Raw genomic sequence first — 15,910 nt, forward strand, 5'->3', positions numbered from 1 at the left:
CCACTGTCTTTCAGTTCCCCCTTGTGTATGGTGGTGAGCATGTGCACGACCCTCTTGTCATGCCACTTATCTTCTCAGACTTGCGTAGGTGCACGTCTCCTCACTGCGAGTTCCTATCTCAGGGAATTTGGGGAAGTTGGCACGATTGCTCTTCACAGTGCTGCAGGAGCCAATGCCGTGCTCTAAAGGTATTTAGCAAGTTTCGGTGCTGTATAGTAGTTATCAGTATACAGCACATGATTCCCACCAAAATACCTTTTAAGCAGCACTTTCACTACACAACCTGAGAAGCCAAGGGGCTGTGTTCTGTCCAGATCGACAGTGCTGGCTGAATAGATGACGAAGTCAAGGATGTACCCCGTCTTACATTACAAAGAACATGATTCCAAAGCGATGGCGTTTGCTTGGAATGTACTGTACAAACCTAAGACGTCCTCTGAACAAAACCAAGGATTCGTCTATGACAGCCTTCTGAAATGGGTGGAAGAATGACATACTCTTAACCTTCATTCTGCTCAGAATCTCCCGGATCTTCCAGAGTGAGTCAGTCTGGGAAGGTACATCGTTGTTGGCAAAGTGCAGGTTTCCCATGATGTTCCAGAAGCAATCTCTGGCCATGTACTTATTGAAGGTGGGTGAGGGTAGTAAGGGGTCCATGGAGCAGTATTCTTCCAACTCATGCCTCTTTGAATGTGGCAAGAGAAGCATGAGGACGAAGAACACATACAGCTCCTGCACTCCCAGCACGGTCCACTGTTGCATCTTCACTGCACCTGCACCACTTGCAGTACCTGTTTCTCATCACATATGTGCTGCATGACTTCGTCATTGAGGAAGGCCAAAAGGAAGTCCACACACAGCATCCTCGTCAAGAGTGAAGGCAGTCTGTATCCCTGAGGAACTCTCGTCGAAATGAAGATGTTCAGGGACGAAATCAGAACCTTCCTTCCATCCACACGAAGGTGTCCAGGATTCCCTGTCGCGGCTGTGTAGGGTGGGTGAGGGTGGAGGGTGGCTGTGAGGCAGACTGGGCTGTTTCAAGGTCACTCTCACTGACCCTAGGTTGTCGTGTACCATTAGCAGCCCTTACTCTACTTGCTACTCTACTTTTACATGTCAGGGATTTACTTCTTCCCCTACGGCCTGCCTTCACTGTAGGTGCTGGTGGAGACTCCGACGACGAAGACTCAGGAGAAAATTCCCCTGAAGATGAGGTAGAAATTAGTGAAGTGGGGCTGGGGGGGCGGGGAGATGATTCACCTCGGGACTCATGGCGGGCTGGGTCACGTGGGGCCATTGTTCCAGGGCTAACCCGCCACCTTTTCACTTCCTTCCCAAATTCCTTCATTTGCTGCACGAAGGGCTCCTTTCCCTTGGAGCTAGGGATAACTTGGGACACTGAAGCACTTGTACTAGAAGTTTCTGTCACGATTTCCTCCCCAGGCTCATCACATTATACACCCGAAGGATCAAAGTCACTATCCATCATTATCATTGATAATTCTGCCAGTTCACGTTCCACTGCTGAGTCACTTAGTCCTTTACTGCTTCCCACACGAGTTTTTCTAGGGGTAGATATCACAGAGCCCTTTGCAATGGGTGCAGAAGAGGCAGAAATGGCAGGGCGCAAGTGCGACATAGTTTCATCTCAGAGGACGACAAGGAACTGAATGACGTGGTGTATATGGGCAGGCAAGGGTTGACAGTGTCAATAGGGTGACAGCTGCTAATTTACATGCTATGAAATGATTGGTAGGAAATCTCGACAATACATAAAAAAATAGGTAGTTCCAGGTGAATGTAAATATCACTTAGGCTTCTTCCTTCCTTTCTTATATTTTTATTACGAGAATAGATTATACGGCATATCGCAAGGAGAAATTACCGGGGTAAATTAGTGAACGAGTGCACGTGAGGTGTTGTCAGGTGATAATTAGCCAATTCCAGGTGTATGGCACTATCACTTACCTTATTTCTTTTTTTTATCTATTATTTTGTATAAGAATAGGGCATAGGGCTTATTTCAATGGATGAAATCAGTGGAAAATTCTGGGGAAGATTTGCTTAGCACAGCGCGGCCGGGCAGGTGTGAGGAGAGGGTACTGGAGGGGAGGTAGGGAGGGGAGTCAAGAATGGGGAAAAATGGCTAAATTGTCAACAATGGATGGGAGTACAGATGACATTAGGAGCACTGACTATTGTTGGACATTGGCAGTACTGATAGATGATACAAGCCACCACATGTAAGCCCAGGAGAATTCAAAATAACACAATCACAAAAGTGATGCCCTGCGGTATGATCCATTGCCCCCGATCACAAAAGTGATGCCCTGCGGTATGATCCATTGCCCCCGAGCGTCATGAAAGTGACACCCTGCGGTTAAGGGGTTAATAAACAACAACCTTCATAATTCCCAGACAACATGTTAAGCCTTTAGAGACACTTATCCTTGGTCATCTTAAGATGGAAATAATGTTTAAAAAAGGATTTGGTATGGACATTTATTGGTAGGCCGTTTTAATAAAGAAGAAAAGGGAAAAATCCAGAATTTAGTTGGCTTTCTTTCAGCGTTATGTTTACATAGTTTAGGCATGGTTTGGTATTCCGAACCACTCCCGAAGTAGATAAAACATAGCGCTGAAACAAAGCTGGCCTTATTCTGGATTTTTCCATCGTTTTCTTCTGTCTTAAAACGACCTGCCTATAAATTGTCTGTACCAATTAACTTTTTAAAGGATTTCAATGTCTAGCAATTATGACCCGTGTCTGGCAGAATCTTCAAGACTTTCAAGGAATATCAGAGGTATAAGTACAAAAAATTGTATAAAGAAAAGTCCTTTCTTACCCTGGGACAAAACGTGTCCTCTAAAGGGACTTGTACTTTTTTTCCCCTGGCTGCCAAGTGTAGACTGTGTGTAGGCATGGCACTAACATGCCAATTACCCTTAACATACAACAAAAGTCGCCATAACTCCCAAACGCCGAGCTTTTAAACTTTTATCATGGACTTGTTATACTGTCTATGCAGGGACAGTGTTGACACCTCATTAGCCTTAAGATACAAAACCTTTAAATTCTGATGCACAAATATTTTAAAAAAGTGAAACAAGTATAAGAATTCATTTCATAGATTGCATGAAAATGTAGCAATGGTTCAGTCTAAAAATCATAGAAGCAGGTGGCAGCTGTAAGCAGGCCAGACACGGATGATGCAATATAAGCACATGTAACCCCGTCCCTACATCTTTTTTTTTTTTTTTTATGCTCCATTAAGTGCCATTATGCTGTAGTAATTAGTTATAAAGTTCCATGATTGTAGTGTAAGTAGTAGTCCACCACGAGATGCATAAAAGTATGTGGCTGGATAAATGCGATGGATCGAAATGAAACCTAAGTGACCTGTTTTACACCTAATATGATTTGAATGAATCTGTATGACATGATAGACCTAACTGGGTCAGAGATCCTCTGGACCGACCTGGACAGCCTTAAATTGGTGTCAGTGTATGTAAACTGACCGACTGCATTTGAATGGATCTGAAATGGCTACAGTTAACTTATGAGCTACTTTCATTGCCGAAAAAATGACGGTCTTCAGACGGTTATTATAGCTGACGGTTTTGCCAGCTGCTGGTTAAGCATTTTAGATGCAGCTGCTGTGCTGACCAGTGCACTTGTAAATTCTCGTATTACCATAATTGTCGTGTTCTGTCTCATTCGAACTGATCAGAAAAAAGAAGTGCATTAAATACTCGTCCAAATTAACTTTACTACAGTGCTCAGCAAAAGACACGAGTTTCCAATGATTCTCTCGTTCACTGAGTTCACTGAACAATTTGGAAACTGCCACGCGAACTACCTAATCATTCCAGGCAGTTCTGATCTGGCTCAGTGAACTGTGCTACCATTGTCCCTGCCTCCTTCTGCTCACCATCCCTGACATCCCCAATGCCGCATAATCTGTTACCTGTATACCACGTTTCACCCCAGTTTCACATTCGATCCTCTTGTTCAATTTTCTGCCCTCCCTCTGCTTATGTAACTATTGATCACATATCTGTGTGGCTTGGGAGATTTCCTTACACATATTCCTTGGAAACTTATTTTGTTTACTAAACCACAGCATTTTCTTGGTAGTTATTGATGTAAACTATGCCAGTGTTAAAACGATATAAATAACACGCAAGGGAATGAAAAGTTGTAATAAGCAAAATAAATCGCTATGAGGCGGTACACTCTGAATACTACAGCCCCATAACCGACTCATTATATTTGACTTCGTACGACACATATTCTCTGTTTTCTTCTCTCACCTGACTAACCCTGGCATCAGTTCCACTTCTTTTGCACATGTGTTTATGCGTTGCTTGAATCTACCCCTACCTCCTTCTTTTTTTTTTTATTACTAGGTGAGATTTAATGCCGTATCTGCTTCAGCACCATACATGTTTTATATTCCTCGTGGTTTATTAATCTTATCTATATCATATACTTCTTGTTAACTCCGTAGGAACGATGAGGCCATGTATACGTTATTTCTACTACCTCTACTCCTATCTTCTTTTTATTTATACGGGTACGACTATCAGGTGAGATTTAAGGCCGTATCTATGTCAGCACCTTACATAATTCATATCTGTATTATAAATATCTATATTATTCTTTGTTAACTCAAAACGATGAGGCCATGTGCATGTTTTTCCCACTACCATCAAACGATTTAATTAGATTAAGGTTGGCCTCCCGCAGTTGAGTTTTTTTTTTTTTTTTCCGTTACTTATTTTATCAATTATCTCTTTCTTCCTGTGTTGTCAGTCTAGCTTTTCTTCATCATCATCATCATCATCATCATCATCATCATCATTTCGTTTCTTCTTAATCCCTCCAAAATTGAGTAAAATTGCCTGACGTTATGCACACACAGAAAGGCCTCTCGTTGAGTGAGATACAGTAGTTAGTGTAACCTTGAACCTCCTCCCTATCGTAAGCCTACTCCGACTGCACTCCTGGTGGAGGGTGTTGGAATGCTGAACTCCTACTCACCTTCCTGTGTCGTCACTACATTATCAAATTGCACCATTCAGTCAGATGACGTCTTACCTCTTAACCTATTTTTGCTACCTTCTGACTACTGTACATAGGTTAAGAGAAACATTTGTAATTGGAGGTGGTTAGATATGGCCTTACTCCTTCAGCAAGAGATTATTCTCAAGTTGAATAAAATTGTGTTTTCGTCATCGTCGTCGTCGTCTTCGTCGTCGTCGTTGACGTCGTCGTTGTCGTCGTCGTTGTTGTTGTTGTTGTTGTTGTTGTTGTTCTTCTTCTTCTTCTTCTTCTTCTTCTTCTTCTTTTTCTTCTTTCCAAACGAACCGTTTTCCTGTGAGAGACAGCGCCTCGCCAGAGTCGGAACAGAGACCTTCTACATGACGAAGTGCAGGGAAAATGGAGGAACCATAGCCTCCATGAGGTTGAGCTGTGTATAAGGAAATATGAATAACCAGTAGTCACAACCCGGACTCTGACTGCTTGGTAAAAGTGGCTGAGTTCCCCTCCTGGGAGTGATGCTCAGGGCCAGATACCGAGCATTGGCTCCACATCACTCCCATGACAATACCTCTCCGAACGATGGTAACTATCCACCTACTACCTTTTAGGCGGGCTAACTGTTGCTACTTCTTGCCCAACGGCAACCTGGAAGTATGCAGGGCAGGTGCGTCGATCTTAAGCCAAACACATGTTCCGGCCACATACGGTATCCGAGACTGTGTTAATAGCAACGATAAAATGAAAAATGTGTCATCGGAATGAAGGCATTAAGCTCATCCTAGTTATATCCAATGATTACTCTTTCTTCGATGAAAGTTGCATTATTATTATTATTCATGAAAAAGTAACTCTGTCTTAGCTGGAAAAGAGAATAACAGATGTAAAATTAACGTCACAACTTTGTGATCTGAAGACCAAATTTCATAGCTTTTTGAAAGACTCCCCTGAATGCACGTTCCGTCTATTCATGCCATGTCAGTTCTGCTTTAGTAATGACTTCCACCCATCCCCCCGCCTCTCTCTCTCTCTCTCTCTCTCACACACACACACACACACACACACACACACACACACACACACACACATACGTTGCCAATGAAGATTATTTTTCAAGTGGAGATTCCTGTCCTTCCTCTATAGTCGGTTTGTTTACACATGTTGGAATTGGTCCAGTCTTACAATATTAAAACAATGTCGTGGTTACATGACATTCGATGAGCCATGTTTAGGAGGCATGAACGAGTCTCTTAGTTAATGGTTAAATCATCCCTCCACTCTGACTGCACTTGGCCATCAACTGAGCTGAAATGGGTTAGAGATCTTTGTTAAATCAGAACAGTAGCAGCAGTAGTTGCAGTCTTAGGTTTACTGCATCTGGGCGTGAACTAGGTGGACTGCAGGCTGAAGTTGCTCTCCTGCAGCCTGCTAACGTTTCTGGGAATGGGGAGGGAGTTGAGGGTTATCTGTACGACTGGACAATGGAGCCGCCCGTTTATATCACTGCACGAGAAGGCGCCACTCTCCAGCACCATCAGGTTAGAGCAAATGCATTATACCCATGGAACGTACGGCACCACAAAACGATTAGCCATTTGTTTTGCATATTACACCTTTACCTTTTCTTGCATGCTATTCAAATCGTTTTAATATCGACATAATGTGCATCAGTAACATACAAGAGGATACTGAGGTGTAATGTGCAAAAGAAATCGCTTATGCCCCAGTCACACTGCAGGTACGACTTGTCGCAAACCTGAAAATTGCGAAACCAGTCCCCAACCACTGAGGTGTCCGAGCAGTCGTGCCACCGATCGGCCACCGATGGTCATCCAGTGTCTGTCCAGCGTCCATCCAGTGAGCGGCCGAACAGCGACCATGGCCAGGTACAGTACACACAGGTCAAGACACCGACGTGTGGCTGGCCAGTCGTTGGCAGGCAGCCAACAAACGGCAGCCGGTCCGCGTCCTGTCGCAGTTTAGACCGCGACCTCCCGCCACTAGACCGACACCGGCAGCGGATTGGCTGACGGCTGGTCTCGGTCCAGCCCACCACCTGTCGCTCGACCAATCGCCGGCTGGACAGCGGCCAGACTTCAACCACCACCCCGGACAGGAGGCTTGTGGACGGTGGCCGCCGCAGTCCAGTCGTCGCCTTGACGGAGTGCGGACGGCCACCGCACAGAGTGGGCGGCGACCGGCCTCCGTCCGGATGGCAACCATCGCTTAAAAAACAGGTGTCGCCGACCAGTCGCATACGTAAGCCGGTCAGACGCAGTCCAGCCGCCCACTGGGCAGCTTCCGTGCCACGACATCGGTGGTCGCAGAGAGGTTTTTCGTGCAGCACGAAAAACCTCGCGCATCGATTTCTTGGTCGCCATGGTGGCCTGCGGTTAGTCCGAGACATATGAAGACCGGTCATAAAAATCACCAAAACCACCCACGACTTGCAGGTCGCGGGTGGTTTGCGATAAGTCGTACCTGCAATGTGACTGAGGCCTTAGAATAGGATGCTTGAATCCCAGTTTTCGAGTACATCTATATTAACTAACTAAACAAACAAGCTAACAAACATTTATATTCGTTATGACTGGCTGGCTCGTTAATTGCCAGAGCCGAGAAAAATTTTCATCCCCGGAATTTTTCGCATTCTGATTTTTGGCCGAGTCTTTGAATTGCCGGAAGGGGACTGACGAAGGACGCTCCCTCACGTTGAAATTAATGAATTTAATAGAATTGATTTTACGTTCCCAGACACGAGCCTTATGAAATTTCTTCTTGTTTTAGTCTGTGATTATATTGCATCGACGAGTTAGTTCTTAATACCTTGAATCTGGGTGACGTTTTTGGAATATTCTTGCTTCCATTGTGCACTTTTACTCACCATAGAAGAGGCCTTTTATACTGGAGGGATTCATTAAGGCTGCAGTCAGCCCCTCCCGTTCAGAAGGTCTACCCTAAGCAGAAGAAAATCGTTAAAACAGGGCAAGAATTAAAAAAGCAAAATCCTTAGCTCTGTGAACTGAGTAGGCTAGTTGAGAATGGATATATGACGTTGTTCTGTCTGGCATTTTGTTTGGACCAGAAATATTTTATGCTAACTTCACACATTATTCGGAGTATATAATGCGTTTAAGTATCATTTTACTGGTACGAAAATATTTAATTTAATAGGAACCTCCCCTTATACATTCCAGACTTGTATGGAGGAAGACACTGAATGTGGGACAAAAGCAATTGATCACAGGGTATGTCAGAGTAATTATTTTTTATAAATCTTAACCTAAACTAGCAGTTTTTATGGTTTACCTACTGTGAAAGAAAATGTGCACACTAAATAAACTATGAATACAGAAGGAATAACTGCAAAAAACAATTAATTTTCAATTCTGTATAACTTATGGAATGGATGGTACCATTCGAACAACCATGGATCATACAGGACATGCTTGACGGAAGTTTCAGCACATTTAAAGCAATAGGTGGGGGCGCTCACCATCCACTCAGTGTAGTGCTGCTCTCTGGTGTCTGCCCTTTCCTCCCCTCTCTCCTTTCCTTCCTTCCTCTTCTGTCTTTCTTTACTTCATTCTTTCCTCGTCCTTCTGTCTGCGGGTGACTCAATACTCCCTGTTTTGTCTTTCTTTCCTTTATTCTTCCCTCCTCGTCTGCCTATGGGTGACTACGCAAAGTGACAAGCCTAATGGTTTCCTGTGCACCAGGAAACCATTTACTACTCTGGATGGTAACCATATAACCAAATTATGTTACCAGGTGGTCTAGTGGGTAATTGCGGTGCTCCAATCAGATTGAGCCAGTGAAGGTTTATATCCAAGGGATGGTTGGGGTTATAGCTCACGTAATGCCACTCAGGGATGAATGAGGCTGGTCACTCTCACTTTAAATGTCAGGACCAACATGCCTAGCCCCGGGCTCCTACGCTCCGCATGGGACAAGGTAGGATTGGATGATGGATGGATAGATGGACTGTCATGTACGTACCTCCTGAATGACAGCATTAAACGAAACTGAGATGAAGCAAATGAAATAAAAACTCAAGAAGAGAAAAGGTGTAAGGTCGGTGTAAGAGAGCAATATCGGCGTGCTGTTGTGAGTACAGTTTATGTATGTCGTAAAAGGCGCGAAAATGGATATGGACGTTTTTAGGAGACACTGAATACGGAGTGCAGGATTGAGAGAGCAATATTTATACCTGATGGATGAAACGCCTTCCCATCCAGGTTCCCTCCAAAGCTCTGAAACTCCTAAAATCCCTCTTGCTTCCTCGTAGTGTATATATATATATATATATATATATATATATATATATATATATATATATATATATATATATATATATATGTGTGTGTGTGTGTGTGTGTGTGTGTGTGTGTGTGTGTACCGGTGTATATATATATATATATATATACATATATATATATATATATATATATATATATATATATATATATATATTATGCGAATAAGAAGGAACCAAAGGCCAGGAGCCAGGAAACAATTCCTTCCAAGAGAAAAAAAAAAAGTGAGCCAAATTCAAGATCTGTTCATTTCGAGATGCCTGGACACCCTGCTTTTGAAAGACTGGAGATCGTAGGAAGTAGGAAATACTGACAGAGGGAGACAGTTCCAGAGTTGACCCGTTGCATACATGAAGGCCTGGAAGTAACGGTTAACTTTTGCATTAGAGGGTTTGACAGAAAAGGGATGAGAATTTGTTTCTGGGCGGGTGCTATGCACCAGTCGTAGAGGTGGAGGGATGCAAGCAGACATTTCAGAGGATCAGTGACCATGGAAGTAGCGATAGAAAAGAGATAAAGAGGCAACAGTGCGGCGAAGAGACAAAGGTTGAAGGGAGCCAGTAAGAGCAGGACCCTATTGAGAAGAACTGTATGCGAGGAGCCTCCCCACACATGAGAGTTGTACTCTACACAGGGGCGAATAAAACCCATGTATAAAGTCAACAACTGTGCAGGGGTAAAAAAGGTACAGAGTCGGATAAGCACACCTAATCTTTTGTAAGCAGGTTTTACAAGAGATGTAATATTATCTTTCCAAGATAAATCCCGAGTGAATGAAACCCCAAGTATGTTCAAGGATGATGCAGGATTGAGCTGGATATTATTAAACATTAGTAGGTACTCCTGTGGAAGATGCTGTCGGGTTGATAGGTGTAAAAACTGAGTCTTTGATGCATTAAAAACAACAAGATTATTATTACCCCAGTCAGAGATACGAACCAAGTCCGACATTAGGTGTGCCATAGCCTCATCCCTTGTTTGTTGACGTAACTGCTGGACGGACGTCGCGGGAACCGAATGGAAAGGTGAAAGGTGGAATCATCAGCTTACGAGTGGATAGGGTTAGATGTACAGCTTAGAAGATCACTGGTGAATAAAAGGAAGAGAGTTGGTGATAGGACAGAGCCCTGAGGAACACCACTGTTGATAGATCTTGGAGAAGAACGATGGCCGTCTACAACAGCGGCTATAGAACGACCAGAAAGGAAGCTAGAGATGAAGGCACAGATAGAAGGATAGAAACCGTAAGAGGGCAGTTTGGAAATTAAAGATGTATGCCATACTCGATCGAAAGCCTTTGAGATGTCAAGTGCAATGGCAAAGCTTTCGCCAGAGTCCCGAAAGGAGGGTGACCAGGAGTCTGAAATGTAGGCGAGAAGATCGCCAGTGGAGTGTCCCTGACGGAACCCATACTGACGATCAGGAAGGAGGTTTTAATAGGAAAGATGCATTAAATTTTTTTGTTAAGAATAGACTCGAAAACTTTTGAGACGCAGGATGTTTAAGCAACTGGACGATAGTTAGAGGGTTGGGAATGGTCACCCTTCTTTGGGACTGGCTGAATGAGAGCAAACTTCCAGCAAAAAGGAAAAGTACAAGTTGAAAGACTAAGGCGAAAGAGTTTACCTAGGCAAATACCGTTGCCTTATCCTCACTTTCTCATAAAACTCATCCATGTCTCCTTCCCAATTTTCATCCTTTTATCATTCTCAGGCTCCGACGTAATGCTCAGCTAAAAAAAAAAAAAAAAAAAAAAATCCTCTGTCGTTGACTGGAACTGAATATTAGAGTGGTTCCTACCATGAGAATTAATGATGCCAGTACGGACAATCTCAGGCTCTTGTGAAAGTCAGCTGAATGAAATATGGCGGTATAGAAAAAAAAATGTCCCGACCAAGAAGGGTAAACAGCCTCTCTCATTTCACCTTTATCACGTCTTCGGCCCGTTCTGGTTTTCGTCCTCCGAAATCAATGATTCCAAAATCACTCGTATCTAGATGCAGGCACTGTTTAGTTAGTAAGTGATCTGGCAGGAAGGATTTCACTAGTGTTGAATATGGCAAGGTGACGCTAATCAAAGACAAATACTGAGTCAAAGGGCTTCTTAAATATCAGTGAAATATGTTCCTTAGTTTCATGAAAAATTACATTTATTATGCATTTATTCTTCAGTCTTTCTTGTTAAATTTCAATTGATTTTCTTAAAAATAACTGTAGTCGCCCATCCTCCCCCCCCAAAAAAAAAAAAAAAATCCCATTACTCCGTTATCTGCATTTTGTGCATTTTATGTCTTTTGTGTCGTATTTAACAGCATTTATATCCTGAAGGAACTGCCCTAGGAAAGTCAGTACCATTTAGCCGTGAAGCTAATTCATTATGACGATTCTCATGAGCACCAAGTTATTTTTTACGCTAATAATAACAGCCATGGTTACGTTCTCGAAATTGTGATATTTTAAGCTACCTCCCTTTCCTTGGGGGAAGCAGCCTAGGTATATAGATAGATAGATAGACGTTGTACCATAAATATCCGCAGTACAGTAGTCTGTAGTTTTGAGACAAGGATTTTTTTTTTTTTAATACTGTATATCTGATTGTGGAAAAATAATGGGCACTCCGTGTCCTAAAGATCAGCAGTCATTACAAGCACCACTCTCATGTCGCCTCTTGATTACCACCATGGACAGCCTATGCTATAATGTTAGGGTCGTGACATTGAGGACAGGTGTGTCAGTAATATCAAGGGTGTGTTTAGGACGTGTTCTCGGGTAGGGCGTAACATCAGAGAAGATCTTCTAATAAAAATCTAAGCGTCAAACTGTTTTGTTCCCACGTTAAGATCGACCTCCCGAGGTGACGATCGAATCCACTACTCTAACTACAGTCAAATGGTCGCTATGTTTTGACATACGTAGAGAGATAGATAAACATATAAAGATAGACTGATAAACAGATTAATATACGTAGAAACAGATATGGCAATAACATTGATGTAAAAAATATTTACAGTTAAAACAATAAAACAATGAGAAATGAATGCGAGTAAGAAACAGTGAACAACAGTTATGATCTATAATTTATCCCAGCTAATTTGGAAATATAAAATAAGAGGGACAAAACTAAAATATAAGAATAACAATGACAACTCAATACAAGATACTGCGGTGCAAGCAAGAAATTATAAGGTAAAAATATATATACAGAATACAAGTCTATAAAACAACATGAATAAGTTATGAACAGAGTAAAAAGTAACCCAGGAGAAGACTATCCCCCGTCCAGCGATGAATCCAAGTGGACAAGAGACAGACGGTGCAAAACATAGGCTAAATAGAGCAAGCATCCGTAATTTTTGTGGTGGTCTGGCATGGTCTGGCCATCCATACATCTGTCCTCTGTGGCCGCCAATGGGACGGGCCGTCGCCACTAAAATGCGACATCCAGCACCGAGAAGGGTCGTAAATCCGCCGTAAAATCCGTTTAAGCCGAGAGCAATGTGTGTGTGTTTGTGTGTGTGTGTGTGTGTGTGTGTGTGTGTGTGTGTGTGTGTGTGTGTGTGTGTGTTTTATGCAAGGAAGAAGGAACCAAAGGCCAGGAGCCAGCAAACTGTTCCTTTAAAAAAAAAAAAAAAAAAAAAAAAGAATACAACAGAGAGCCAATTTCAAGATCCGTCCATTTCGAGATGCCTGGACACACTGTGTTTAAAAGACTGATCATAGGAAGTAGGATATACAGAAAGAGATAGACAGTTCCAGAGTTGACCAGTTGCATAAATGAAGGAGTGAAAGTAACGGTTAACTCTTGCATTAGAGAGTTGGACAGAAAAGGGATGAGAGTTTGCTGCTAGACGGGTGGTACACGCCCGTCGTAGAGGTGGAGGGATGCAAGCAGATAGTTAAGGAGCAGTGGCCATTACAGAAAAGAGATAAAGATGCAACAGTGCGGAGAAGAGACAGAGGTTGAAGGGAGCCAGTAAGAGGAGGAGAGTTAATGAGACGAACAGCCTTTGACTCCACCCTATTGAGAAGAGCTGCATGTGGGGAGCCTCCCCACACATGAAAGTTGTACTCTACACAGGGGCGAATAAAGCCCGTGTATAGTGTCAACAACTGTGCAGGGGAAGAGAAGGCACGGAGTCAATTTAGCACACCCAGTCTCTCGGAGGCAGATTTTACAAGAGATGTAATATGATCTCTCCAAGATAAGTCCCGAGTAAATGAAACGCCAAGCATGTTCAAGGATGATGCAGGATTGAGCTGGATATTATTAAACATTAGTGGGTGCTCCTGTGGAAGATTTTGTCGGGCTAATAGGTGTAAGAACAGAGTCTTTGATTCATTAAAAACATGATTATTTTTACCCCAGTTAGAGATACGAGCCGAGTCAGACATTAGTGTGCGGCCACACTTGCTTGAAACATGTGTTGGCAACATGTTTCAAACTGTGCTCAGAACAGTGTTACAGACATGTTTGAAACACAAGTGTCTCGACCGTGTTGGCAACTGTGCTGGAATCAAGTCGGTAGCACCAGTGTGGACGAGGCTTTGAGCTGCGGACATGAATCTAACACAGCAGTAGACCATTACCTGCGTCCGTGGTACGATTTTAAAATCTGTCTTTGACATCCTGAGGAAATTACAGAATTCTTAATTATCCCCCACTTGCACCGGTAGCAGTCCAATGTCATTTCCAATGAAGTCTTTCACAAAATTATGTCCATCACCATAGGGGTTTGCCTTACGTAATGGAAGCACTCAAAATCGCCGACGAGCACGTATTTTTTGTCCCTGCTGTGCACATAATATAGCCATTGCGGCTGCAACAAGTAAAGCGTCCTCCTTTATTGCCATGTTGCTTGGTACTGTCTCTCACAAGTCTGGACCACACGACTACTTCACCTTTGTTTCGACCATGTCAGTGACTTCCTCGAAAATAATGCTCGTGACCTTGCTCATAATATGTCTGTGACATGTTGCTAACATGTTCAAGGCATGAATCTAACATATCACGAGCAATGTTCCAGACAATGTTCGAGGGCAAGCGTGGCCGCACGCTTAGGTGTGCCACAGCCTCATCCTGTGTGTGTGTGTGTGTGTGTGTGTACATACGTGTGTCTGTATGTGTAGGCGTGTGCCTGTGTGTACGTATGTGTGTGTGTGTACGTGTATGTGTGTGTTCTTACCTTACCTAATTGTTCTTACCTAATTGTATCTTTACAGGAATGAGTCAAGCTCGTACTGTCCCGTGTCTTAAACCATATTTATCGTACATATCCTTAAATTTGTGAATTGTTTTGGCACACTATTTCATTCGGTAGTGCATTCCATTGATCAATTGCTCTGTTTGGGAAACTGAATTTCCTTACGTCTTTATCACCTCTCTTCTTATGCAGTTTTTTGCAGTGTCCTCTTGCTGATGCTTCTCCATATGTTAAGTAATCATTTATGTCTATTTCTCCTTCCCTGATATGCACTTATATAGCATTATCATGTCACCTCTTTTCCTTCTCTCCTGTAGTGTTGGTAGATTCAGTTTATTTAGTCTTTCTTCGTAGCTTAGGTCCCTTAAGCTTGGTATCCATCTTGTAGCGGCCCTTTGAACTTTTTCAATCTTGTCTATGTGCTTTTTGAGATGAGGACTCCAGACTACTGATGCATATTCCAGGGTTGGTCTAATGAATGATGTTATTATCCTTCTTAGCATGTCTTCATTTATGTATGTGAATGCTATTCTCATATTTGCAAGCAGTGTATACATGTTCCGTACCTTCTCGCTGATGTGGTCAGCCGGAGATAGTCTGTTATTGATAATCACACCTAGGTCTTTCTCTCTTTCTGATGTGTATAGGGTTTTATTTCCTAACTTATAATCCCAATCAGGTCTTTTTCCACTTTTACCAAACTTGATTACATGACACTTGTCCACATTGAATTCCATTTGCCATGTACTACTCCATTCATAAAGTTTATTTAATTCTTCTTGTAGCTCCCTACAAGAGTCTGTGCTAGTAATTCTCCTTTGTATTTTTGCATCATCTGCAAACATATTCAGATAGCTCTCATTTCCAGTGTTACTGTTTATATCATTTATATACACTAAAAACATGATTGGTGCCAGCACTGAACCCTGTGGTACTCCACTAGTCACTGCTTTCCTTGATGAGTAGTTTCCTCTTAGTACTGTTCTCATTTCTCTTTTTATGAGAAAGTCTTGCATCCAACAAAACAGTTTGCCTCGAATTCCTCCTTGATGGTACAGTTTCCATAAAAGTCTTTGGTGTGGTACTGTGTCAAAAGCTTTCTTGAGGTCTAAATAGATACTGTCCACCCATCCTTCCCTTTCCTGTATTGTGTTTGTTACTCTGTCATAGTAGCTCAACAGACTAATAACACATGATTTTCCTTTTCTGAAACCAAACTGTCTTTCTGTTATCATACTGTGTTCTTCTAGATGAATTATCCAAGCTTTTCTTATAAGCTTTTCTAATACCTTGCTTACAACACTGGTCAGCGATACTGGTCGGAAGTTGAGTGGATTTTGTCTATTTCC

The sequence above is a fragment of the Coenobita brevimanus genome, chromosome 23, assembly GCF_032717465.1.
Source record: "Coenobita brevimanus isolate Jiangsu-jjx chromosome 23, ASM3271746v2, whole genome shotgun sequence".
NCBI classification, from domain to species: Eukaryota; Metazoa; Arthropoda; class Malacostraca; order Decapoda; family Coenobitidae; genus Coenobita; species Coenobita brevimanus.